The sequence below is a fragment of the Dermacentor silvarum genome, chromosome 9 (genome assembly GCF_013339745.2).
Source record: "Dermacentor silvarum isolate Dsil-2018 chromosome 9, BIME_Dsil_1.4, whole genome shotgun sequence".
NCBI lineage: Eukaryota > Metazoa > Arthropoda > Arachnida > Ixodida > Ixodidae > Dermacentor > Dermacentor silvarum.
In genome coordinates this window covers 60,122,019-60,149,557 of record NC_051162.1, presented here as the reverse complement: position 1 = coordinate 60,149,557, position 27,539 = coordinate 60,122,019, and the positions used below count along the sequence as shown (strand labels likewise).

At 42.0% G+C, this 27,539-nt stretch overlaps 1 long non-coding RNA gene across 1 annotated transcript; it reads left to right on the top strand.

Annotated features, from left to right (window-relative positions):
* Nucleotides 1–5,010: 5,010 nt before the first annotated feature.
* On the top strand, nucleotides 5,011–10,587 carry LOC125940333 (uncharacterized). Its single transcript, XR_007463550.1, has 3 exons — nucleotides 5,011–7,379; nucleotides 8,689–8,776; nucleotides 9,726–10,587. It is a non-coding gene; the product is annotated as an uncharacterized LOC125940333 (long non-coding RNA).
* Nucleotides 10,588–27,539: the final 16,952 nt, after the last annotated feature.

Below are 27,539 nucleotides of genomic sequence, written 5' to 3'. Positions count from 1 at the left end.
TTAAAACACGAACACCTTGTTGCGTTCACAAACATTCACAAACCAAACGACAATATGCTACGATTTAATGGCCCTGACCGGTTGATACGGCTGCTCCGCGGGTTGCTGTCCTTGATGGTGAAAGAAACGTTGTTGAAACGCGCCGCATCACACGCATAACATGTGAATACCAGCCGCCACCATCCATAGGATCACGATTACCGTGGAACACCGAGCAGACGACACGGTAGACGACGATGTAAACAATATGGCCGCCATGACATTTATCCGTCTCTTGAAAAGCTTCCGGTGCCTCTATCATGCTAAATGACGTCATTTTCCCGTGTTCCGCTGTCAAAATGTTACCACACTTCAAACCTTGGGCTGTCAGTATGTGAGCGCTGTATGGGCTGTATTGCGGACGGTCGATGTGGTAGTTGAATCATATTCACGCTTTGCCGAGAGAAAATGTGTGGTTTTTTGTGCACATCAGCGTTTGCTAAGCCCCCTGGCACTGTGCAACGCTGCTAGCTAGCTGTATCTTTCGTGCGGTGCGGCGTTAGTGGTCATCGCAGTTCTTTCCATTCGCGCTTTCTTTGTTCCCGGCTCATTAGCAGCCTCTGGTACTCTCGCCGACCTCTCAGCGGTTCACATAGCACGGGAAATGTGTTGGTTGTTGTGCTATCACGTGCTGTAGTTCATCCGAAATTCAACAGTGTTTATGCCGCCCTTACAAAAAATTCTAGTAACTTTCAATTACATTTTTTAGACAAATGTTACTAAAAACTACGAGCGGTCTATTGAAAGTTCTCAAACCGTTTTTAAACTTTCTAAGTACTTCATACCAACATCCTGTCGACTATTGGCCACCGATATTCAATTAAAATTTCATTTACAAACTTTCTTGAAACGATGAATGAACATCCTTGAATGAATGAACAAAAGCAGGGCATCTTTTTATTTCTTAGAAACATCCTAGCAACATTTTCCCTACTTTTTGCCCTTCACCCTAGAAACATCGTTGTAACTTTTTTCCAACTTTCTGTTTCTTGACCTAGAAACATCCTATTAACTTTTTCCTACTTTTTGCTGTCCGCCCTAGAATCATCCTTGTAACTTTTTTCCAAGTTTCTGTTGCTCGCCCTAGAAACATCCTGGTGACATTTATCGACTTTTTCCAGTATTTTTTAAAAATTGTCTGGTAGTGCGCTGATTCAACCTTGAACATATAAAAGTATGTACCTGTTAGCGAAACACACCAATCTTTTGAAACACTGATGTTTATTTTCCAACCCTTTCATACATGCTCTAAGAAGCCACAAGCAAGCAGTGACTATAATGTGGTCTGGATATCTCCCGTGTTCTTGATATCCCTCTTGCTGCAAGCCTAAAGGAGGAAAAATGCAATAATAGTTAGCCTTATGAATTGTATCTGGACGAGGTAGCATAATGCAGTCATCCACAAGAATTTGACTTCGAATGACCCACAATCAAAACGAAGATTTCAACTGACTGCCTTGCCACACATACTTAGAGTGGCATTCACACCTCTGCCTCTGGGGTGCAAAGCTTCGTTTTGGGCGACGTACTTGTGGGTATTGGAATGCCACCCAAAAAGTGACTGAAGCATTGCTGAAGCAAACCTGCTGCACATAATATGCATGTGTGACATGTAGGAATCGTACACTTGTATAAAGTAGCTGTAAATCAGTTGCAGTAAAGATACTCAAAGTTTTTAGAATGGCTTCAGCGAGATATGCCGAACTCAATAAATGCGATGACATGCGTAAAGCACTTTTTGCCTAAACCATGTCTTTAGGTGGTAGAAAACATTTTTATAGACCCTCTAGTGCGCATTATTCACAGTTTGAAAACTCAATTTGCTAAAACCACAACAAATTATTATATAAAAAGTGACTATTTCAATATTTCCACCAAGTGCAGGGCAGCTTGAGCATGAAGCAAGCTTCCTTGTGACATCTCAGTAAATCCGAGGGTGTGAGCATGTGGTACCACAAACCACAGATGCACACATGTTCTGGGCAGTAGTCAGCACTGTTACCATGTCACTGGAAGCTTGTTCTATAGGCAATTGACAAGTAATATGAAAGAAAAGGTAAAAAAGGATTGTTTGCATTTCAGATAAGTGACAGGAAAGAAAAAGCTTTATCCAATGTCAACTGGAGAAGGGCAGAGACACGCCGAAAAAAATGCCAATGCAAAGGCGAACGCTCAGTGTTCAGCTGCACTGTCGTGGCTTGCTACTGCCCGCAGAAAAAAAGTGCCAATGTAACGGCGAACACTCAGCATTCAGCTGCACTGTCGTGGTGGCTTGCAACTACTGCGCTGTGCGGATTGTTGTGATTTAGCAGTTTGCGTTACCACCTCAAATTTCTGTAAAATACAAAGGAGACCAGCTTCCTGCTTGAAGCCAACCTGCACTTCGGGTGCATATTGTACTTGTCACATTAAAAGGTTATTGGTTAGTTATATGCTTGAGGAATTACCTTCTCATACTGTGGCTAGGGATTCAGCAGCTACCTAATAAAGACGAAAATCTTGATGTTTGTATGCTAATTTTAGGAGATGAAGTACGGTACGCAATACATAAGTGTGACCGATTAGGGGGAACAATATAGGCGCACAGGCAATAGTGTGAGAAGTGAGCTTCACAATACTCCATAATAAAAATAACAAAAAGATACACATCTCGATACCTCATGCTTCTCAACGATTATCTTAAAAAGGCAATCTGACTAGATTAATATACAGTCTGTACAGAGTATATCACGCAGTTACTCAAGTCAGAGTTATATTTAGCTCAGAGGAGGCTAGTTAAAGGTAAGTTCATTAAACTGAGGGCCCGCCAGATGACCAAAAGTGAAATGCAAGTGATTTGCCACTAGAAATCATGAAAATAGCACACACAGTAAAATGATTGCATATTACAGAAACATATCCTACAACACACAAGGCAATGACAGTTTTGTACGCACATTTGTAAAAGCACGCAGATCAGGTGTTTTATAGTGGTGCTTTCCAGCTTGCAGCAGTGCTGCAGGTTCCTGTGGGATGCCTCCAGAATCCGCATAGCCTTCAACTGCAAGAAATGAATAATTTATTGCAATGTGAATCTGGAAAGCTGTCATATCAGGTGTAATACTGAATTCCAAAGAGCCTCACACTAGCAGGTACATTAATGTGCGTCTCCTACAAATCTCTCATCATTATATCTCAGGAAGTTACATGGTTATCTTGTAACAAGTGAGATTCCATGCGGTAATGCAGCAAACAGGAATACCGCAGCCAGTGGCCTAGTGGTAGAACGCCCGCCTCGGCTGCGGGAGGCTGTGGGTTCGATTCCCACCGCCGCCGGGCACCCACTGGTTCAAAAGGGTACAAGCGTACCCCGGCCTGGCGTTCGGCTTCCTTCAGGGGTGATACGCTTGGGAAAGGAGCCTTCGCCCTGAATTCCCGTCGAAGCCAACGTGAGCACGGAAGACTACCAGGAAAATCACCGAAGCTCAAATATGTAATAAAGCAAAAGAGCATTGGATTATGAAAAAAAAATATTGAGCACATGAAAAGTCTTTTTAACCCTAGGCCGTGTTTGTATAGCGATGATATTCCTTCTTGCTGTTCGTCAGTGGTTTGACCGACGCGCCGCCCGTGTTGTGAACTGGAATAGCCGGCCGTTCACGGTGGGTGGTAAGAGTGACGTAGGATAGAGCGCAAAGTAGCGCCACGAAATCGCAGCCCTTACTTTATTACTACAAGGCACAGTCATTACCTATATATGACTGGAAGAGCTGGCATACTGTTCTTTAGATGAATATGTATATATAGTAAAAGCCAGCGTCTGATTGGGATGTCTCAATTAAAAAGAAACCTCGTCATTGCAATATCTGCGTATATCTGCCTTGCAATATAGAACACGACAGGTTCTATAGTTCAATATAGAATACAGACAGGTTCTCGCGATGCGGGCTTTGAAAGTGAACTGTATACAAAAAAGTCTTCGTACAAGCTAATATGTGCGCAAGCGTCAAACATAGCTATCCTGTGCCAACGCGTGAAGCCCTTGACACATCGACCTATACACACCTGCAGTGTACTCGCGGAAATGCTTAAATACGGAATAATTTTCTGCCGGGAAACTACCCAACAAACAGTAACTTGCAGTGTTTCCATAATTGTGTTCACATTCAGTCAGAGCAATCAGACGGGGTAGCATACTTCACAGGAAAATGCAAGTACGCGATAACATCAACGGAAGCTTCGTAAAATTGCTTACTAAATGTGCACAGAAACATGGACAACTTGCGCTCAGAATGCGCTCTACTCTTGTTACACAAAGCTCATTACATGAACCATAAGCTACAACAACGCGCACAAGCGCCAAACTTGCTTACCTTTCAAGACGTAGTCAACAAACGCTCTTTCGTCTCACGGGTACCGTGGCACCAACTCGCTTTCGGGCGCAAACACTGTAGAGCTGCCGATGAACTACAGCACCACGAATTCACAACCTACAACAAATTCTTCCATACACTGAGATCAAGCCCCAGTACCAGGCTTTTCACGAGAGAGCGCAGGCAGGCGGGAACAAAGGTACTTGGACGGGCGCAGTAAGACACTGTTCCCTTACAAAAATGAGTTTAGACTGTCTGTAGAATGTCTATAGACTTCTTCTAGACAACTTTGCCTTTCTATAGATTTGTTCTTTTGTTGATAAATAATCTATAGACTGTCTATAGACAAAAGTTGATAGGATTTTTATTTCTTTTTGTCTACTCACATTCTATAGACAGTCTATAGAAAGAAGTCAATAAGGTGTTTGTTTCTTCTTGTCTACTTGCTCTCTATAGACTATCTATAGAAAAAAGTCGATACAGACTCTATTTATTCTTGTTCATTCATTGTCTATAGACTGTCTATAGACAAAAGTTGAATAGGATTTTTATTACTTTTTGTCTACTCCCATTCTATAGTCAGTCTATAGAAAGAAGTCGATAAGATGTCTGTTTCTTCTTGTCTACTTCCTCTCTATAGACTATCTATAGCAAAAAGTCGATACAGTTTCTATTTATTCTTGCCCATTCATTGTCTATAGACTGTCTATAGACAAAAGTTAATAACATTTTTATTTCTTTTTGTCTACTCCCATTCCATAGTCGGTCTACAGAAAAAAGTCGATAAGATGTTTGCTTATTTTTGTCTACTTCCTCTCTATAGACAACCTATAGAAAAAAATTCGATACGGTCTCTATTTATTCTTGTCCATTCATTGTCTATAGACTGTCTATACACAAAAGTTAATAAGATTTTTATTTCTTTTTGTCTACTGCCATTATATAGTCGGTCTACAGAAAGAAGTCGATAAGTTGTTTGTTTCTTATTGTGATCTTCCACTCTATAGACTACGTATAGACCAAAGTCGATAGCGTGTCTATTTATTGTTGTTCATTCTGTGTCTAAGGACTGTCTATAGGCGACAGTCGATAAGGTGTTGATTATTTTGTATACGCCCGGTTTATAGATTTTCTATAGGCGAAAGTTGATAAGGTGTCTACTTCTTTTATCTATTCCCCGTCTATAAATTTAGTCTTGACAAAAGTCGTTAAATTGTATTTTTTGTCTATATTAGCGGTCTATACGCCGTTTATATGCAAAATTTTTTCTGTTTGCTATTTCTTTAGCCGATTGCCAGTTTATAGAATGTCTACAGAGAAAAGCAATAAAGGTCACCATGGCATCTCTGTCATTGAATTACGCAGTCCTTAATTGTTATTTTACCAGATGATTAGGTGTTTAAGAGTGTGCTAGCTCGCCGAGTTTCATCCAGTATTGCACTGGTTGTTAACATGTAACCTCTGGGCCCGGCACCTATAGTTAGTCGGGAATGCATCCCCAACGATAATTTTTCCTTGCGAACCACACGGAGGCGGCATATATACTTCTATGTGATTGAAATTATTTTTAATGGCTTCCTATATCCCCCCCCCACCCCCGGTGAAGGCTATAGGGTGGGATATCACCAAAGATCATGTTAACTCGAGCGAACAGACCGTATACCGATTGCGGTATGCTGTGAGATGAACTAAAGGACAGCCGATATTGTAAAAGTGTTATTGCTTCAGGTTTACTTGCCGTCTATAGACAAGAGTCGTTAAACTCGGCCCAACCCGTGTACGCTGTAACCAAGCGGAGTTACAGGCGGATAATACGGAGCTACGTTTGATATAAGCCACTGGGATTGAATATACTGCTGACATTTCTTTAAAGCCTTCTTGTAGAGTTTATTATAGACATGGTGTATATACTTCCGCATTTGTTCACCACATTATATGACCTCCGTAGTCGCTCTCGGCAATCCCAAGACAGTCTTTACAGTTGTTTTTCATAGCATTACTTTTGCGGCAGTAAAATAAAGAAAGCAAAATGCCGATCCAATCATGTAAATAGAGGTTATGAATGCCAGTTTTAGCGAGAAGCGGATTACAAACAGGCATCATGCTAACAGCACAGAGACTTGTAATGTGTACAGCTGACAACGCAGAATTTGCTAGTGTGCGATGAACCGATGTCGTGTATGTGGTGTGCGCCTTATGTGTCGTCTGATTCTCAGATACTCTTTAGGTTCTCCCCATATCTAGGCTGCATCACTAACATCGGGTGGTTTTTCGCAGACTGATATCCCGCGCTATAAATTCATTAAAGCTTCTCGTTCACTTACAATGTGCGCTGATACTCTGAGCCCACCCAGTCCTTTCCAGGCGCTATATGCCTGTGCGGCCGAGCATATGCGTACGTCATTAGTGTATTGATTGCTTTGACATATCACCGGAACAGACTGCACTAACATGTGCGCAGCTAGGTATCCCATTTGGCGGTACGTTGAAAGCTATGCTAGAAATGCACTACATTACTCATCGTCGCTGGCCATAATGCTAGCGCCTGACGTGCGTGCTAACGGTTTTTACAAACACTGCGTTCATCCAAGTGTGCACTCCTGCTCCATGCGATAGCCCACAGCGTTTGTAATACAGCGCGCCAAGGCATTTCCTTTTTCCATGGAAAGAACTGAAAAATGGAAGGTTAAAGCAACCGGTTTCGCGCGCATGGAACGCAGAGAGAGAGAGAGAGAGCGACAATAAAAAAAAAGAAGAGAAACGGGCAAAGGCGCTCAGATTTCTCGGAGCACGTACGCCGTCGCCGGCCGCAGCGCCTGCGCATGCGCAGCGGCAGCAACGGCGGCGCGCCATCTCTCCGCGTCGATTTGAATTCTCAACGGCTGCGCCAGGCAAGTCAACGCTTGTTGCTGCTGGTGAGCTGCCTGCACCTTGGTGTCTGTGTATTCGTCTCGACTTTGTGGCATCACACGTCAACTACACTGAACGGTAAGTTTTAGCGAAGATGTTTTCCGTCACTAGCTCATGACTAGGTGAGCGTATTTCGTAGCGCGAACCGGCTGCATGTAATGTAGGCGACTCGGGCGTAGTGTCGGTTTGACGTTTGCTTTGTAAACGCGCTCGGGTTCTCGATTCTACTATAGGGAATGTTTAACGGCAAGCGATCGCTCGCGCTTGTTCATTTCACCGTCATTGTCAATGTCCGTGAAAAAGGAAATACACCATGTTTAACGTGGATACTGAGCAGAAATAAGCGCGGATTGTGTGTGTTAAGCGGCGTACTGTGGGCAGGTCTCGTTTTGTGGCGCTCGATCGGCGGCCATAAACGCTGCGCTGCCTGTCTAATAAAACTCATCTAAAGCGCTTTATGTATATACCTCGAAATTGTGCTAGAGTGACGAATTGTCTAAAAGAGACGTACTATCACGATGGAAAGAAACGCGAACAGCGGAGCGCGTGGCCGAAGCATAACTGAAGGCATAGTGCGCGCCGTCCAGTCATCACCATGGACATGCGCGCATGTCCGGTTTGATTGCTCTGTGCGATGATGCACCCCCTATACTGCGATATTTTTGTTTCTGTTAGTACAGTTTGCGCTCTCATCATTACTGCGACGTCACCTTTTGTCGTTTTCAAATAAAAGAGAAGTAAAATAGAAAGAAAATATCGCAATATAGGGGGTGCATCATCGCACAGCGCAATCAAACCGGACATACGCGCCTGTGAATGGTGATGACTGGACGGCGCGCACTATACATTCAGTTATGCTTCGGCCACGCGCTCCGCTGTTCGCGTTTCTTTCCATCGCGATAGTACAGTTGAATAAATGCTAGCGTACTCAGATGAAAGGCCGTGTTTGCGGGTCATGCATCAGCAAGCCGCGTGTGCTGCCGTTTTCGTAAGTCAAAAGTCGGAGTATTTATGGGGCTCCTGGCAACCAGTATAAATATATATAACCGCAAAAGCTTTCAGAGCACGAAACTCGCGATAAGCTCAGTCAATCGCAGCTTCGCAACTTAACCGAAAGAATTGGAGAACAATAAATTAGTGGCTCGGGGAAGCACGCTTTACACGTTTGAAACTGAAGCCATTGGGTTTGAGGAGAGTTTGAAGATTTTCTGTGCTGTGCTCGTGTTGCCATGAATTACGAACTTCGCCAAGCCCTTGTCAGCTTTATTAAACAAGTGATTCAACTCAGCTGAATCTAATAGTGCATTTCAAGTGACTGACGTGTCATTCTTTATAATTACAATTATGCAAGCATTAAACCACAATATTTTTTATTGCCCCTAAACAGCGGGTGTCATAGACTGCCAGGGAATTTTCATGAAAACAGCCAGGGAAAGCTTGGAAAAACATCAGGGAAATTGAAAATGACAACATAGGTATGCTGTCTTGTTATTTCCATACAATGTTTCCAGAGAATCGCTGTCTTAAACATATTTTTGAAGCATTTCAACTCCCCCAAAAAATTACAAATTGGTATCATTTTCTGAAAAAGAAATGAAAGTGAAGCATGCTGACATGGGACATTTCTTACTCAATCTTTTTGCATTGCCTAAGTGTCCTGAACCTCGAAACTCTAGAAAAATATACTTATGTTATAGAGCGCCTTCAATTATTTACTGTGATAGCATTCATTGTAATGACAGTTCAATTTTGTTTCCCAGGAGGTACATATGTGTCGTGCCACAACACAGAAAGTGCTCACGGGGTATTTCTGGTGCTCATGTGGTATACCTAACTTGCAACCGTGTCAGCATGCCCAAAAGATATGATTATCTATAGGAAACTAAGTGACCATATCAACACAATCAATCCATCTGCCTTCTATTGAAGTTATGGCCAATGATGTATCAGTTAAGAGTATAAGAAAGACATTTAAATGTGTATTAAGGAAAATAAATGACAATCTTTGTCATGATACGTTCAATACTCCAGTCACTCATTTGAGCATATTATTCCGCACGGGTATATTTAATTACCAGCCAAAAATGTAAACAGTCCAACTGTGTAGCCTAGTTTCAGCAATTAATATAGAGATCATTTGGGTTAATTAAGTACATTAATGTGTCATATGGGCTTGTCATAAAATGTAACATACTGTTGCTGGCGCCAGCAGCAATTGTAACAGTTTAATTGTTCATCATACGGTAGAGTGAAACATTATGCGATGGTACTGTTTTGTATTGACAAGCAGCCATTAGGCATAGTTAAACCGTAATAAGGATTGACTTAAAGCAGCTGAATATATTCGCTCAAACTGCTTATGAACGTTAAAAGAATACACATTTGTTATTTTTGCCTCACATTGTCGTATCTACATATTTGCAGCATGCACCTGCAGCACCTTCGGAACGGCTGACACGAAGGTCAAGGCCAGCCAGGCAACCGTGCTTGCCAAGGGGAAGCAGCTTTAAATATGTAAATATTCTCTTTTGATGATAGCATAAGACATGCATTTTAATAAATTAATGTATTATATCGTTCAATAAAAACATTTAATTCAATATCGGTGCACTTGTTTTCTTTTTTGCACTACATGAGTCTGCACTAGTGGAATTGCTTGAAATATTTCTTTCTGCTACATATGAGAGTACAGCTGGTTCAGGATCATTATTAATCTATTAACATGAATGCATAAATGCAGATGGGAAGCAACAGGTGCACATGCATAATATACGTTCAAAATTTTGTTGCCGCCATATGTAAACAAAAATTTTAACTACCTTGTAGATAGATTTCATTCAAGCGAATGCATTGCATGCGACTAAACTTTCTTCAATGTGCAATTACACAAATGCTCATGCAGCTTTACATAATGATTCACGGCTGCATACATTTTAGATTTTTGACTGCTTCCATCTGCATGCATGCTTTTCTATGTACAGTTCCCTATGTATGTTCCCATATGCATACTGGATACAATAAATTTTTATAGACATTTCCAATAATCTGCTTATTAGCAAACCCCAGCAGCGAGTGTTTATGGAATAACATTGCCTGCCGAAACATAGTTAGAAAAATGTGGTGTATTATCTAGTATATATGGTGTCCCAGTAATTTTAGCCAAGCTGGTCAATGAAAATGAAAGGTTAAAAACAACACGGTGCAAGATATATGATCATAAAAAGACCTGAAGGTCAGACCTCTGAATTCAAGGCCGAATGCACGCCATAGGTCTTAAAATCGGATCTTATTGCACCGTCTTTTCTTAATATTATTTTCATTGAACAGCTTCAGTAAATTTAAGTTAGCTGGGACACCCTGTAAAATTGTAAGGCTGAAGTCTATGGATTAGCTATAGACTGATCTACAGGAACTCTCTGTAGGTAGACTACCACATTCTACAAAAAGTGTAAGGCCATAAGTCCATAGACTGTCTATAGACTGGTCTATAGTAATAGTCTATAGATAGTCTATAGACGTTTGTAGATATTTTATAGACACGTATACAAAAGTAGAACTAAATGAGCCTATAGACTTTTGTCTATAGACATTCTGCAGACATTTGTTTACAAAAGTGAATTTTCATTGATCTATAGACCGTCTATAGTCAGTCTATAGACTCAGACATTTTGTAGACTGGTCTAGAAAAAGTGTATGGCCATAAGTCCATAGACTGTCTATAGACTGGTCTATAGGAATAGTCTATAGATAGTCTATAGACATCTGTCTATAGACATTTTATAGACTTATTTCTACAAAAGCAGAACTATATAAGCCTATAGACTTTTGTCTATAGACATTCTACAGACATTTGTCTACAAAAGTGAAAATTCATTGATCTATAGACAGTCTATAGTCAGTCTATAGACTCAGACATTTTGTAGACTAGTCTACAATTAGTGTATGGCCATAAGTCCATAGACTGTCTGTAGACTAGTCTAAAGAAATGTCTACAAAAAGTCTGTTGACTTCATAGACAGATGTCTATACACTTTATATAGACTTTCTACAAAAATTTTTGTAAGGGTTGACACTGGCGTATCGCACGAAACCCATGGCGAACACACGGCATTTCACGAGTCCAGAGGTTGTGCGATGGTTAATGCACACGATAAGAAGCACATTTTGCCTAGGCACTTCTAATGTAAAATTCAACTACCACCTCACTGCAACGAGAACTGGCGCACAGCCAACGTGGTCCATGCACTACAGCAACTTGGATTGGATTGGATTAATTGGCAACAAAACATTGCAGCAGCGCCACACTGCGGTTAACGAAAAGGAACCTGCCTCCCTGATTCGCATGGCTTCAGGAGCATAGCCTTCGAGATTCGCATTTGTCACTCAAGAGAAGTCGTATCTGAAGCATGAGCCAATCCACGCGCCGCCCGTTCGGCTCTGTCTGCTTGAAATGACGGACGGTCTACGGGCTAATATGACACTTATCGAACAGATATCCGCGGTCACCGCCCATATACACGTTAATTATGGCGTCAAGTATAGTGTTTTCGAGAATATGTGCCCTTATCTTGAATTGATGAGACGATATTTCCTCTTAGCGTCAGGAATAAAGGGAACAAAACGTGGCGATGGCTGGCGTGATACAGCAGCTGAAGCTTCGGGTGAAGTGCAACAGGCGTACTGCTTGCACGCAAGCGCAAACAAACAGATACGGCCATGCCAGGTACACAACTGACTACTCAGTAAACTGACAATCGTAAATTATTCACTTGTGTGCCCAAGCAAGCATTTACGGAATCCTTACTGCCGTACGAATCCCGCCAATATATCAACACAATAATCATCCGCAGTTTTGAAAAGAAAGGCTCTTTTAAGAGTGACCGCAGGTACTGCATTTGGGAAAGGTTTGTGTATAGTTTGCATAAATTCGTAAAGGAAATGTTTCTTAAGAAGCCGAATTCTGAAAAAAGGTAAGCGTCGAGAAAACAAATAATTGGCCTTACGACATGTCAGAAAGTCTAGGTATTGTATAGTTCCAGCTGGTGCTACTATAATACGTGGAGTAGTGGTAGCGTCTCTGCCTCACAAGCAGAAGTCCCGGGTTCGAGTACCAGTCAGTGTACAACTACCTTTTTTTTTGAAGCAGGAAAACGTTATATACAATTTCACTGGGGCAGGCTAAGATATTTTACCTTAGCTACTGCTAATTATATATGCACGCGTAATAGCAAATATTATTCTGTCTCCTCGCTTTCTCTTAAACTGCAGGAAGCAATTATCAGTATGACACTTAGTTTATTCGTACTAATTATTGTATTAACGATATTGCATGTTATGCTTCTTTATTGCAGTGTTAAATGAGCAAATGAATGAAACAAATACAATTGTTATATTTTTCTTTACACAAAAGTAAAGACAGAGCCTACCAACTTTCCTTAAACTTTCTTCAAACGAACTTGCTTCAAGCGAAAACAAGAACGGAGCCTATCAACTTTCTTTAATGGTGCTTTAAAGAAGTTTTCTTCTAACGAAAATAAAAACAGAGCCTACTAACTTTTTTTAAGCTTTCTTTGAACAAACTTCGTACAAACAAAAGTTAAAACACAGCCTACCAACTTTTTGAAAACTTTCTTTCAACCGAAGTAAAAACAGAGCCTACCAACTTTCTTTGAAAAACTGCCTACAAACAAAAGTTAAAACAGAGCCTAACAATTTTCTTTAAACTTTCTTTAAACAAACTTTCTTCAAACCGAAGTAAAGACAGATCCTACCAACTTTCTTGTAAGATGTGTTAATAGAAAGTAAAAGTACATAGAGTGTTACTAAGTTGATAGAAAGTTGGTAAGAGTTCTAAAGAAAGTAAGCAAGTATTTTTGTATGGGCGGAAGGACCGTTCGTGCAGTCGATGCCGCCAGACCTGACACGAAGGAGCGTTTGCCGAGTACGCCTCAAAAGGTAAGTCCAGCACTTGGCGCATTTTTATGGTTCATGTTGTGTGCCTTGTTATGCGGAGTGCAAGATTAGTACAGCGACAAAAATGATAAAAGTGCTTTCATAATGTTTGTTGTTAAGGCTGTAGTACATATTTAGCGAAAAGCTTCATGAAGATTACCCTCAAACAAGTATAGGATGTTGCGAAGAACTTCATGTATTGTTTCTTTGCTTTTGATAGTGAAGTATACGAGCGCCGAGTATCGTTTAGTCTGAACGCGGTCAAAAATTGAAGCTGCGAATGTCACCGCTTCTGTACGTAATTTCTCAGCAAGAAATCGTATACTAGTGGAATCTCGATGATACAATCACGGCTAATATGAATTTCTGGATGATACGAATTTTTCTATGGTCCCGGCTGAGCCCCATTACTTTGCAACGTGCTAGAGAACGGTTGTTACGAATCGATTATCGACCCGCGTCGGTTGATACGAATAAACGCAGCCCCACCGACGGCCGCAAAAAAGAACAGCGCGCAGTCACGCGCTTTCTCCGTTCTTTTGGTGCGGAGGCGCGGAGGCCGCGACTGGGCGCGAAGAGTTTGACGCTGCCGCGGTGGCGCTTTTTTTGGCTTTTCTTGCTTTTGCGCGCGGCCGCCGCAGCGAGCAAAGGTTTCTGCGGTCTATCGCTTCAACGGAAACTGAGCGGCGTAAGCACAGCGCATACAAAGGTCAGAGCCGTGTGGAGATCGCTTTCAAGACACGGTGCGCGCGACAATCCCGACACCCGGCACAGGCGCTAAGTACAAGAACGCATTTGTTGGCAGACTAGAAGCCGCCCCCCTCCCTCCTTCCCTCCCCCCCCCCCTGCGTTGCCTTCCAGCTTTGCTCCTTTCGGTGGGAGATTGCGTCGCCACCCTTACAAATATGTCTATTAACATTCTGTAGAACGCCTACCAACTTTCTATTTACTCTACTGACACCCTATTTAATTTTAGATTCTAGTAACAAATGTTCATACACCGTTAAAAGACCTCCTTCTTACTTTTGTATAAAGAATATTTTAAATACACCGTTAACAGACTTCCTTCTTACTTTTGTATAAAGAATATTTTAAATACACCATTAACAGACTTCCTTCTAACTTTTGTCTAAAGAACATTTGTTCATACACCGTTAACAGACTTCCCTCTTACTTTTGTATAAAGAATATTTTAAATACACCGTTAACAGACTTCCTTCTAACTTTTGTCTAAAGAACATTTGTTCATACACCGTTAAAAGACGTGTTACGTTTGTGTAAAGAATGTTTTGCCATACTGTCAAAAGAGTTTTTTTCTGGACATATATCTTAAGTAGGTCACAGCTCGTACTATCTTTCAAAGCTTTAGAATGGGTTAATAATTAAAACACTGTTTCACATATACATAGTTAGACATCATGACTACATATATATAGCGTACGTCCCCATGTTTATACAACATTTAGAGGGTCGTCGAACCACGGACACCTAAGCACGATTGAACCAACGAATATTCTAATATATATCAACTAATATATCAACTTTATTCAGTTCTTATAGTGATCGTTTTAGATTAATATATTCTCACCTTTCTTAAGAGCATCCACTAATGTATGCATATTCAACACTTTGATATGCATAACAACAATTCTGTCAAATTACCCTGGTTATAAGCATGCCCTTTGATCGACCTTTCTAGACAAATCGGCTCACGATCACCAGCAGCAGCAGCCGAATTCCGCGGCAATTTTCACATTTGTAGAGCAAAGTAAACGCAGCCCCAATTTATGCTGAAACTTAATGAGCGTTCTATTTTCCCCTTTCAATTTATTGTTTGCCATTCCCGTTTCCTCCCATTTTACAGCTAAATGAGCTATAGTCTGCGAAGTGCACGCACCTGTTTATGTCGCTTAAAAGTTTGTAGGTGACCGGTGCATTAGCAGTTAGTTCTATGCTTTGCTAATTAAAGCTGCTTTATTTTTGACTGCAAATGTGCCAATAGCAGTGAACAACTCTGAAGTGTATGTCGAGTGCTATGTTCCATACACAGGAAATAATCGTGGAACAATGGCAAGTTTTAAAACAACTGTGCAAGCTGTGAAAGACTAGCAATTATGAATATGGTCGGTATACCTCTAAATAAATTCTGCATGCAGTCAGATTTACCCACAGTAGTCCACTGTAGCTCAACAATTTTGTGGAGACAAACTCCAAGAGGCATGAATTAGATAAATATTTATTTTTCAGACAATAGGGAAAGTATTAAGGTATCAAGGTAAAGAAGACATAAGCAGCCAATTATATACTGAGACATTCAAAAACACATCAGGCTGCTGCCAACATGTATAAATGCACACAAATAATAACAGTGAATGCGAATTCACAGAAAAGAATATAAAGCTTGTTCACAACAACATTGCAGTGTACAATAGAACATAAGGAACCATATTTATAAGTTTACAACTGAAAGTAGTTTTTTTTATTTCTATAGTGCAAATCGTAATGCAGTATTTGGCTGCATAATAGTTTACTTTGTTGCAATGTCAGAAGTGTTTTGCACCTTTCACTAAGTTACAAAAAATAGGAGCAGACAGGCAGGAGCACTGAAAATCCACTCTGCCTCAGCTAATAATTTATTTCATATATGGAGAACGTATAAGTAAGGACCTGCATAATACAATGAAGGATAGCAGCATAACACAGAATGCACATTTGTAATATCAATGTAAGAGAACAAAAGAAAATCTAGAAAAGAAAAGGAAAATGGAGCAAATACATCTAAATTACACACATCACATAATAATACAAAATATAAAATTTTTTCCTTCTCGACCTATCCATAGCAGCTACACAATAGGTGAAAGCACCCACTGTAGCCTTTCCGTATTTCCTGCTGGTCCCTTCTTGAATTTCATTCCCAAAAGTAATATGTTTCCAACTTGAACACACGTCTTTCTTAGCTTGTAACCTTTCAGCAAGGACTTAACAAAAAAACTTCAAGTCCTCCTTCTGCCAGTGCATACTTGCGGACAAAACCTGCCCAGACTCTGCAAAATACACAATTTCTCAATGATTTGCAAATGCGCAAATCTTGTCCCATTCACAAAACGCACAAGCTTGCCATTCATAGACTCAAAGGGGCAGGCTGAGAAGCTCCAAAGTGGTCCCCATTGCCTGACATTGTCCACCATGTAAATGAGGATGTGGGAATTATATGTCATACTCCCCTTTCTATAAATTTCTTCATACTCTCTCAGGAACTCTATTAGAAGTTTTTTGACCTTTGCAATTTTGTCCATTGGAACAGTAGACTGCAAACAAAAATGCATAATGCCAACAAACTTGGTCTAGTTCCTGTAACAATTACTTGGAAGGCAGCCTTTCAATACAAGTGGAGAATAAAAAGTAACCAATCTCTCCACTCAGATGCCTTCCAGAATTTCATTTCTGTGAGCGATCGTGGCAAGCAATTCATCTCCCAAACTGGAGTTAGTTGCTTCAGCCTTTCATCAATTTGGGGAAGGTGACGCCGGAGGCTACAGCCACTGTGCCTTTTGTTGTTGAACCACATAAATGTTGTAGTCCTCACAAAGCCATTGCACACCGCATGCTTGTAGTCAACAACAAATGAGGTGGTAAAGCTAAAAAATGCCATAAAAGAAAGAATACTTGGACCTTTAGTGCCTCGGCTAGGTCCCCACTTCTTCTGTGCCCTCTGAGCATAAAGCAAAAAGCTTTCATCTGTTCTTAATTTCGGTGCAGGCTCTTGCATTGCAAAAACTCTTGCGTGCCCTCTACCCTTTGTCACAACTTCTCCAGTGTGCTCACACCAAGCACAGCCATAAGCACCATTAAATTGGGTCATGTTCATGAGCATGCAGCGTGCAACTGTGTGCACACTGTATGGTCCGGGGTAGACACGGCATGTCTTACTCAAAGAACATCCTTCATCAAACCAAGAAATTCCTTCTGAAGAAAGTCGATTCATTGTTTGCGTGAATGGCCTCAAAAAGGTATCCATTCTTGGTTTCGTTGCACCAAACCACAACCCACACAACAGCTTGTTCACTCTCTCTTTGTACGGAAGTTCATTTACTTGTAGAAGAACAGGCCACACACTGTGTCCTGAAGACTCAAACAGCGGGACACCGTCAGTGTTCCAGGTTACTGATAAGTCATCTCCTGTCATAGGTAATTTGTTATATGAGGCACTCTGAGTAATGTCATTGACATCATACTGAACCCCAGTGCGGCAACGAGATATCTTTCCACTTAACAGCAACTCTTTAACCTGCCTGTCAATGTCAACAGTTAGAAAAAAAGAACTTTTCCTTAAAAGGTCTTCAACCTTGTGAATGAGCGAGCACTTCGAGCACTGTACCTCAGCTGTTGCACATAGAAGAGCAGTGATCTATTCTAAGCACTCGGAGCAATATGCATGAGTCACACGCTCACACTCATACAAGGAGGAGAAGTTCTTAAAAAACAAGAACTTAGTTTTTGGGAAAAGAGTGCCTTCAGGCATATGGGCATCAATCAATTGAAGGAGGCTTTCTGTAGGTTCTTTGGAAGAATGATGCCGCAGGCTGTGTGCCATCACCATGACCAGACTTTGACCTCTTGACAGCTTCGCATCTTGGTACAAGGGCTCTTCCTGAAAAAATTAGTACAATGATAAGAATATCTGGTTACATGTAGACTGAGTATATGGCATTTGCCCAGTTGCAGGCCACAAGAATCTTAGTAGTACCAAGAAAACATGCTAATCAGTGTATGAAGGCAGAAGTACTAAGGTGAAGTGGCTTTCCTATTCTGAAGTTCCTATCTTTACTAGCATGTTATACAAAACACTAAAGATTATTGAACAAATGCACTGCCCTCTAATGACAAATTATTTTAAGAGGAATGTCGCTCTGATGTCTAATTTTTCAAGAATGCATTACACAGACGTGTTTCATGCATATTAGGCAACCAATGAACTAATTTCAATCAAGTTGTTTGAAGAAAGGTCACGCCACTGAGAGCCGTCAAGCTTTAAGCCCTGATAAATGTTACAATATTAACAAAACCCAAAATATAAAGCAGCAATGTCCTTTTTTTCACCAGAGGAACTCATCACGAGTGTCCTTTGGTGCTGACAAGTTGACTCATCATGCACTTTCCAGTTTTTGCATATGTGTATACGTTCAGTTTCTTGCAATCTTGACAAATAAATAGTACACAATCACTTTTGCTATTTTCTTTTCTATATGACCAGTAAAAATTAAATAGCTATACCTCATATCATAGATTGTCGAAAAATTTGTTCAAAGTATCCCTTCCTAAAAAAATTCTGCACTTTATTATAATTTTCTTTCCGAAATTTCTCGCAGCACAGTTAAGAGGTTAATATTACTGCACCAGCTGTAAGTGCGGGCTCATGAAATACACAACAAAAATGAAAAGCACATCTTATTTATGCACCTTCTACTTCACAGTGGTGTTTTTTTCTAAACAGGACAGCATATATACTTTCGCAGAGCATGTGTTCTTCTAAATGAAGAACTGCAGCAGACAATGCTCGCACTGGAATGTTGAATGTGTGTACTAGCAGATTTCGCAGTTTCTCACCATGCGGCCAATGCTCGCGCAGCATTATTAAGAATTTAGAAAGCTTTACACGTGTATTTCCGCGAGGCAATAACAACGAACTTGAGTGCATGCATAAGTAATGCTGATCTTTGTAATTTTGACCTTGGAATATGTGTGAATATGTAATACGAAATGGAAGCGGCGGCATGACAAAAGAATTGCCTGTGTGCATCTTGGTGTTGTGAAAAGACAAAGAACACTGCCTAGTGATGGGTAGATTTCTTCAGCACTTACTGAGCATGCAAACAATGAAAAAAATTACTACCTTTGATTTTCATGCCAAAACTACGATCTAATTATAAAGGTTGCCGACGTGGGGCACTCCGGAATAATTTTGACGACCTGGAGCTCCTTAACAAGCACCCAACGCACAGTGCACGGGAGAGAGAAGAGCTCAAGCGCCCTGTTGACGCATGGCTCAAGTATGTTGGCACAGATCTACAAACATTTATTGGCAGCGGCGTATTCATGGCACAGAGGAATCTGAAAAGGTTCTGATGTGGAGCGTAGCCACCATGGTAGCTTATTGGCTATGGCATTGCGCTGCTAATCTCGAGATCGCGGGTTCGATTGCGGCCGCGGCGGCCGCACCGACCGCGCCACCAAACAGAGAGGAAAAAAAAAGAATGCTTTTTTTTCCTCTCTGTTTGGTGGCGTGGTCGGTTGAGCCCGGCCATTCACGGTTATTATTCCGGCATTCCTAAATAAACGCATCACTGTTTTGATGATCCAAATTTAATCTCAATATCAGTGAGGGAGCAGTCTACGCATCACTGTTTTGATGATCCAAATATAATCTCACTATCAGGGAGAGAGCAGTCTACGTGACTGGAGCAGTACCTTTTTTTATTTGGGGTGTTGCTACGCTTCTGCCGCGGCGCCGGGGCTGAACCGACCGCGCCACCAGAGAGGAAAAAAAAGCAAAGCGTGATACCAAGAAAAAAAAATGAAACTTCTAGCCAAGGCGGGATTCGAACTAGCGTACGCCTGGTCTCAAGGCGAACGTGATAACCACTAGTCTATACTTTTTTTTCTTTATTTCCAGCTTGGCTACAAGCCTGAACAGGAGTTTGTCAGATCACACTCGTTTTATAAGTGCTAAAGCATCCCACATTGATATCACATCTTCATGACAGTCAGTCGTTTTGTACACATCACGTACTTTCACAACCATTTCAACAAAATAATCATGCACAGATCGGCCTTTAACATCACAGTGTCTATATGCCAACAGAGAACGCCAGACTGCATGTAGCCCGAGTAAGAAGATAACGTCCATCTGTTCACAATCGCGTTCAGGCGGCAGAAAACGAATGCCATGTGGATTTAGGGGTAGGTCTATCTTTAAAGTTCTCTGTAATATATCCCAAAAGAATATAGCATTATTACAGTCAATAAAAACATGTTCAATAGTTTCAGATTTGTTGCACAGAAAGCATCTGCTACCCCAAGGCACATAAATGCCCTTTTCTTCTAACCACGTTTTAACCGGCAAGGTTCCCGTGTGAAGCTTGAAGAAAAAGCTTCACACGGGAACCTTGCCGGTTAAAACGTGGTTAGAAGAAAAGGGCATTTATGTGCCTTGGGGTAGTCCATACAGCCACGCTTCCAGGACATGCATTAATGCGAGCCAGCCAATGGTGCCATTTTAGCTCATAACATTTTAAATAATTGCGGATATGAAAAAACAATTACGTTTAATTATGGGAACTTACTGCAATAAATAAATAAATTTTTGGCTGTGGTCCCGCAGTCACGACAGCGAATTGGATGACAGTGCCCGCATATAATCTGGGGATTGTAAAATGCCGGCTGCCGGCACAATATCCACTCCCTTATATTTATGTGCACGCTAAACAAGTACGTCAGGCTTCCAAAATTATTCCGGAGACCCTCACTACGGCTTGCCACATCAGATTGCAATTTTATGCACTTCTTCCCCTTTAGATGAGCAGCGCAAACGGGGCACATAGACAAGAAAGACAAAGACGCGGCGCTACGATCCTTGTTTGCCGTACACCTCGCATAATGCAATAAGAATTAGCCCATCACTCTGTCCTGCGAAACGATACACAGACCATCGCCAATACAAAACCAACATTCGAAACTTCAACCTCTATGTCCCGAAAAGGTCGCCAAAACAGCCTGCTGCAATAAACTTACCAGTTCGCTAGTTCTTGAACCCTCGTCGGCTCTTGGCTCGCAGTCGTCGTCGTCGCTCGAGGTGTAGGTGCCGTCTGAACTTTGGTTTGAAGAGCGATCCGAGTCAGAGTGCACACTACATATCTCATTGTCGTCTCCGTTGGAAAGCTCAGCCGTCGTCGTGTCGGTATCGCTTTCCGAGTCCGAATGAACTACGTTGCTGATACTGTCGCAAGAACTAGGAACAGCAAAAGCATTACTTTCTGCTGCCGCGTTCTTTTTTCGATGTAGCGTCCGAACTGGAACATCGCAGGTGGCATCGTACAGATACTGCTTGTAGTACCTTTTCCTTTTCGGTATCTTTCAGCGCAAATGACACAAAGTATCGACTGATGAATTTAGATTGTTTAATGAAGCAATCACCTGCAGGAACAGCATGGGAACACCTACACAATCAACTCTGGGCTTGGCTTGGTCGTGATTGGCTTAGACTGACTTTCGTTCTAGTCGTTTCTGGTCATGACAAAATAAACATAATCAAAATAGTCACAAAACTGCAATGACGTTCGAATCGCTCACTTCCTCATTAAATGTCTCTTTCGTTTTTTTTATTTGTGGGTGGTTTTAGTTGGCAGAAAAGAAAGAAGATAACTTAAGTGGGAAAGCTGCGGCTTTAGTTTAGATGCATCTCTCTCTCTCGCTGTCTCCCTCCCTCACTCCTTTTTTGAAAAGCCTTCTTTAAGGAATAGGTGGTTATTAAAATAAAAGCTGGGATGCTCGGACAAGTGGGAGAAGTCCCTCAAAAGCTCGCTCCTCGCCGACCAGCAATGGACCGTTCAGCAGGCCCACGAAGCGGCCGCCAGGTATTCCCTGTCGGTCCCTACGTGGGAGACGCCCGCTACGCCCTGAGCGCGTCCTGCAGGACCCAAATAAAGTTTGTCCAGTCCAGTCCAGTCCCTCGTCACGCAAAAAGCGCAGTTATGGCTATGCGAATTCTTATAGTGGCATAAAGGGTTGCAGAAAATAGCACCTTTTCCTCTCTACAATCACTTTCTCTTTATCGTCACATATTTCAGCATCTCATTCTTGTTGGGCACTTGAACACTAACAACGCGTACGTCAAACAGTGAGCATATTTACCTCAAGAAGGAAGAAAACAAGCTTGTTAGCGATAGATAGATAGATAGATAGATCGATAGATAGATAGATAGATAGATAAACTTTAATGCAAAGATATTTTTGTCTTGCCCCAATGGGGCATCGCTAATGGTCGGGGCCCCTAGACCAGGGCTCCGCTGGCTCTTGCCATCTTCTCTGCTCTCTGAATCAGCTTGAGCTGGTCATCGAGGGCCGAGCTGGACAGCAGTGCCTCCCATTGCTCCCTCGTGGTGTTCGTGTCATGATGTTCTATGCTGTGTCGCGTGCACTCCCACGTAATGTGGTATAGGGTTGGTGTGGCTCCACACCATGGGCATTCGTCCCTGTAGGCTGTGGGGTGCATGCGATGTAATATGTGTATGTTCGTGTAAGTGCCTCTCTGGAGCTTGAGCCGCTACATAGATGAGTTGTTTGAGGCAAGAAGTACTTAGATCGAATTGGAATTGTTACTCTCGTTATTCTTACATCCGGGAAGAAAGTGAAGTGTTTACATGATGTACCTTTTTCTTTTCGACATCTTTCAGCACAAATGGCACAAAGCATCGATTGAATAATTTAGTGAAGTGTTTGGGGGGAAAGCGATGGTTTTTCTCCGCCACAAAACAGGTCGACCTTATTCGCTCACGAAATTAAATTCTATAATCGAGAAAGAATTTTTCGCAAATGAACCAACTACTTGCCTATAATTACAGCATGTATTGCAATTTCCGAATTGAAGCCTGTGAGTTCACAATTTATATTCACTTGGAAGGAAATTGTGAGAGTGACGCTAGTTTTTTCTATATATTCTTTCCCAAAGTGCGCGGAGACGAGTTCCCTTGGTTGTAAGGCTCAGCCGCAGGCCTCGATCACTCGCGCCAGGCATGGGCTCGTTCACTGATACAGGCCCATCCTCAGGCCTCTGAGCATTCTGTGCGAGGTTAATTAGGTGACAATCTGGGAAAACTGGTTACTTCAAGAAACAAAGAAGAAACGGTTTCAGTCGTAGTTATTTTCTCTTTCTAGGAAAATAAGGTTTGTTTTACAAAAAGCCGCTCTTGATACGATTTGACTGCTACCGCTCTCGACTGCATTTTAATTTATTTCGATCGGGATATTTTAGGGATTTTCATTTGTTGCAGCATATCGGCGATTGCTTTAATGGCCACGGCAATACCCCGCATTGACCCTGCCCGTAACTTCAGTTACAATGTTCTTGTTGGTCCTTAAATCTGTACATTAAAAAATCTGTACTTGGTGGGCTTGGCACGGTCGGTATGACAGGGCATCATATACTTACGTAGTCCTATATAAATATATATATATATATATACGCGTTTGAAGTTTCAGCTTTTTTAATTCTTCACCTAATATTGATAGTGCTAAACTTATTGGTGCTAGGAAGTTAATGTAATAATCAAGAGAAATCAAGCCAGCTAGTACTGTACAGCGCTCCGAATTGTGAATATGTGCGTTAAGATAATTTAAAGGTGATTGGTGAACTTTGTTCGTTAGTCAATTTTACATTATGCCATCCTCTTCGAGGTGCACGATCCAGCTCAAGAAGTAATTAAAGGGAAACTGAGACATCCACCCAAATGTAGCAATTGGTAGAAGGGAAACCCAACTGGATTCCTCGAAAGAAAGCCTCCCAGATGATGAAAAATTCGTCCTGGTCCGGGACTCGAACCCGGGACCACCGCCTTTCCGGGGCAGCCGCTCTACCATCTGAGCTACCCAGGCGGCTAGGAGATGGCAGGGCGAAGTCGAATTTGTCGACTACTCGAAACAAAGGCAAGATAATAGTTCAGCGGATTTCCCCTGAACTATTACGTCATACATCTCAAGAAGTAGAATTGCTATCTGCCGCACATACACGATTTTTTTCAAGTCTGCATAACTCACGTTAAAAACGGGTACGTGTATTCAAACATGACTTCTTTTGCAGGATATATATATATATATATATATATATATTCTTCAGAAAGAAGAATGTGCATAAGCCCTACCGAAGTATTCTTTTTATTTCTGTATGTGGCGATGTACGATTTCATATTTTTCTTCCCACGATTTTCAAGTATCATAATGAAGGTCTGATTAAACTTTTAAATTAATTTTTATATATGTATTTGCAAAGTGTTGTAGGTACTGTATGATTGTGTGCATGTCTGTACGGTGCCCATGTGTTTTGATGATTGATTTTTCCATTTCTTATTAATGATTAAGCAATCATTACTTTTCTTATGTTTCAAACATCAGCGTTTCACTGTTTTGATGAATTTAATTTAACTGAAATGGATTTAACTTCATTGAAATGAAATTTAACTTCGCACCTCGTTAAAAATATGTGAATTCTGCGTGTCTGGGTTTGTCATGTCTAATGCATACGACAAAATGTTACACGGGCTGTTCGAAGCTGTACTTCATGTCAAGTGCGGTGAGAGCATTCTGTATGGCGTTTTAGCTTCCTGAAAACAAAACTGAGATGCGAGCACGCGTGCGCGCGCGCTGAAATTGTATTTACCTGTTTTTCAGTCTGCTTAATTTGAGCGAAATTGACTTTTCATTATCTTTGATTTACGCAACTGCATGCTTTGATTCGCTTAATGTTATGTTTAGAATATGGCTACCTTGACGTCACTTTTGGCACCTATAGTACGCAAAAACTTAGCCTTCGAGTTTTGCAATATTGCTAATAAACAGTTCATCAAATCGATCCGATCAGATCCAATTCAATGCAATTTTGACATTTATACAAGAGAAGAGATTATAGTTGGAAAGGGTGAAAGATTGGGCCAAAGTGCAACGCGACAACTGTCTCTCAATAGAGGACACCTCAACCGCGCTGCACAGGGGGATAAAAGACGCGGGCACGCGATTCTTGCCCTTGCCATCCTACGCGCGCCGCACCACGTGGTTTTGTTTATTCCGATACACTGCAGCCATGGACCACGTGTTGGTGAAGTGGCTTACAGAGAATAAGTGGGATGTCTATCCCGTCAAGAACGTCGCGAACGCGGCTGTAGGGATGGCTATTTTGGAGGACCCAGCCGCCGCGATATGAAGGCTAGCGGGAACGGCTGTGGACATCGTGTGGCAGGAGGGGAAACCGCCGGCGCCAGCGACTCTGTTAGCAGTGGGTGAGTACGACAGCTTCTTGGTTTTGTTGGTGGTTCGAAATGGCTGCACCTTGTGCTGTACGAACCTCAAATATGTTAACAACGCGCGAGCGCTTGGCCGGAGATATCCGCGCCTTTTATTCGCACGCTGGCGTTATAGATTACGCACCGCCGCGTGCTTAATCGAATGCACCCTCAGCGGCGGCACGTAATCTTGCTGGTAACACCAGTGTGCCAGTCGAGTGAAAGGCGCGGATGGTAGCTACGGCCATCCGCACGCGCGTTGTTTCTGAGGCCAAGTTCAAGCCCCCAAGTGCAATACGCGCCTATTGTTTTCGCTGGACCCAAGACTGTGCTCCGTGCGGCACGTGTCGAAGCTGAATGCAATCCAGCAGGAAATTCGGAATAGATTAATTGTGCTCTAGAACGTCTTATTATCCCGTTTTGTGTGTTCCCCCCAACGCATGGCCGATAATATGTCCCTTGTTTTACCACTGTTAATCACTTAAGCCTCCATTTTCATGTTAACTTCTCTTCTTTCAATGAAATGTCTGCGTTTCATTGTTACACTGGATTACTCGAATTGGTTGAATTCAGAACCAAGACTGTATCTAGGTTGTTTCCATAAACCGGCACATTTGACCTGTTAGCAAAACAGACTAGCACAAAGGTTTTCCGAAGAATTACGAACCAATTATCCCATCGGCAAGCTGTTGTCCTGTTCTCCATTAAGGTTTTCAATTCTTGCCAAGCGCCATCCTTCACAGCAGCACAACCTGATCAGCCCAATCGGAGTAGCGAAAGAGTACTATCATATAGATAATAGAAGGCCATGCATTTACAAGACATTGGTCAGCTATACTAACGATGCTGCAGCAACCCTAACTGAATATTCATCAGCCGTAATAGGGAAGATGTGTAATTTACACAGCTGTATCGGACCATGCTCCTCGCACCTGCTTCTTTTAAACACAAAGCATTTCTTTGCCTAATCAGATACAGGTCATAGCCAGGATGCAACAATCTGTCCTCAAAATGTTGGCCTATCTGGAGGTGGTGAAGCTCGAAAAGCCGCTGGACATGGTGTGAACAAACATTGGACATAGTGTGAATTAAAGCAGCTTAATTGGCTAGTATCAGACATAGTGCATAAAAACACTGGATATAATGCCAGTTAAAATAGCCTGATTGGCCGGTACCAGACAGAGCGTAGACATTGGATATAGTGCGAATTAAGGCAGGCGGCAGTGGCAGGTAATGCACGTGACTGAAAACTTGAGCTCCAACAGCAACATGCTGTCTTCATGCTGTTGTCATCATTTATTTGCTTGCATGACATTGTGATAATTTTTTTGTTGTCATGTCATCTTTCGGCCATTTTTACTCTGTTGCTGCCACTGCATTGTCATATGTGACCGTGCCATCATCGTAATTTCACCATTATCGTCATGGCATCATCGCTTTGTTGCACCAATTGCACTGTCTTCACACATTTGTCTTCACACCATGGTTATTGTGCCAGCATTGTCATTTCAGCTTCCTACTATAGTCATCATAATATTGTCCCTACTCCCTGCACACATTTGCATCATCTATACTTTTCAGAAATGCTTCACATGATATTGTCACGTAGTAGTGACGATGAAGCAAACAGTCGTAAAACTGGGAATGACGAAACTTATTCTTTATTGGGCGAACCTGTGCCCACAAAAGCAAGTTACACTTGAAGCACAACGATAGCGGCGAACACAGTCGGCGATCGTCGAAATCTGATCAGCGGCGAAACGCGTCGGCTTTTATACCTGTCATCGAAGGTTCCAGATTAATCCCTGATGCCCGCGTGTCTTCCGGAAAGTTCTAGACAATTCGCGTCGCTCATACAATCAGATTACATGGGCGTCGGTGACCACAGACGACGGATAGAAGCATTGATAACGTCCGAGAAGCTTCCAATGCAGGCGCGTCCTGCGCCGAGCGATAACATTTAACATTTGTGAGCCAATGTTGAAAGCGGCCACCGGTGAAAGATAAACATGTGTACGTGTCAATACCCTCCCCTTAAAAAGCATCGTCCCGATGCTACAAACAAATGTGAAAGCGAAAACAAAACCACGCGTATTAAAGAAAAAAAAATAAAGTAACAAAGTACCTAAGTTCGTCAGCGGGCGTAGAAAGGCTTAAGACGCACCACATGGATGACTTCGGGTCGTGCGCGGCGCCGCTGTGATTGCGAAATGCCGTCTGGCACGACCTCATA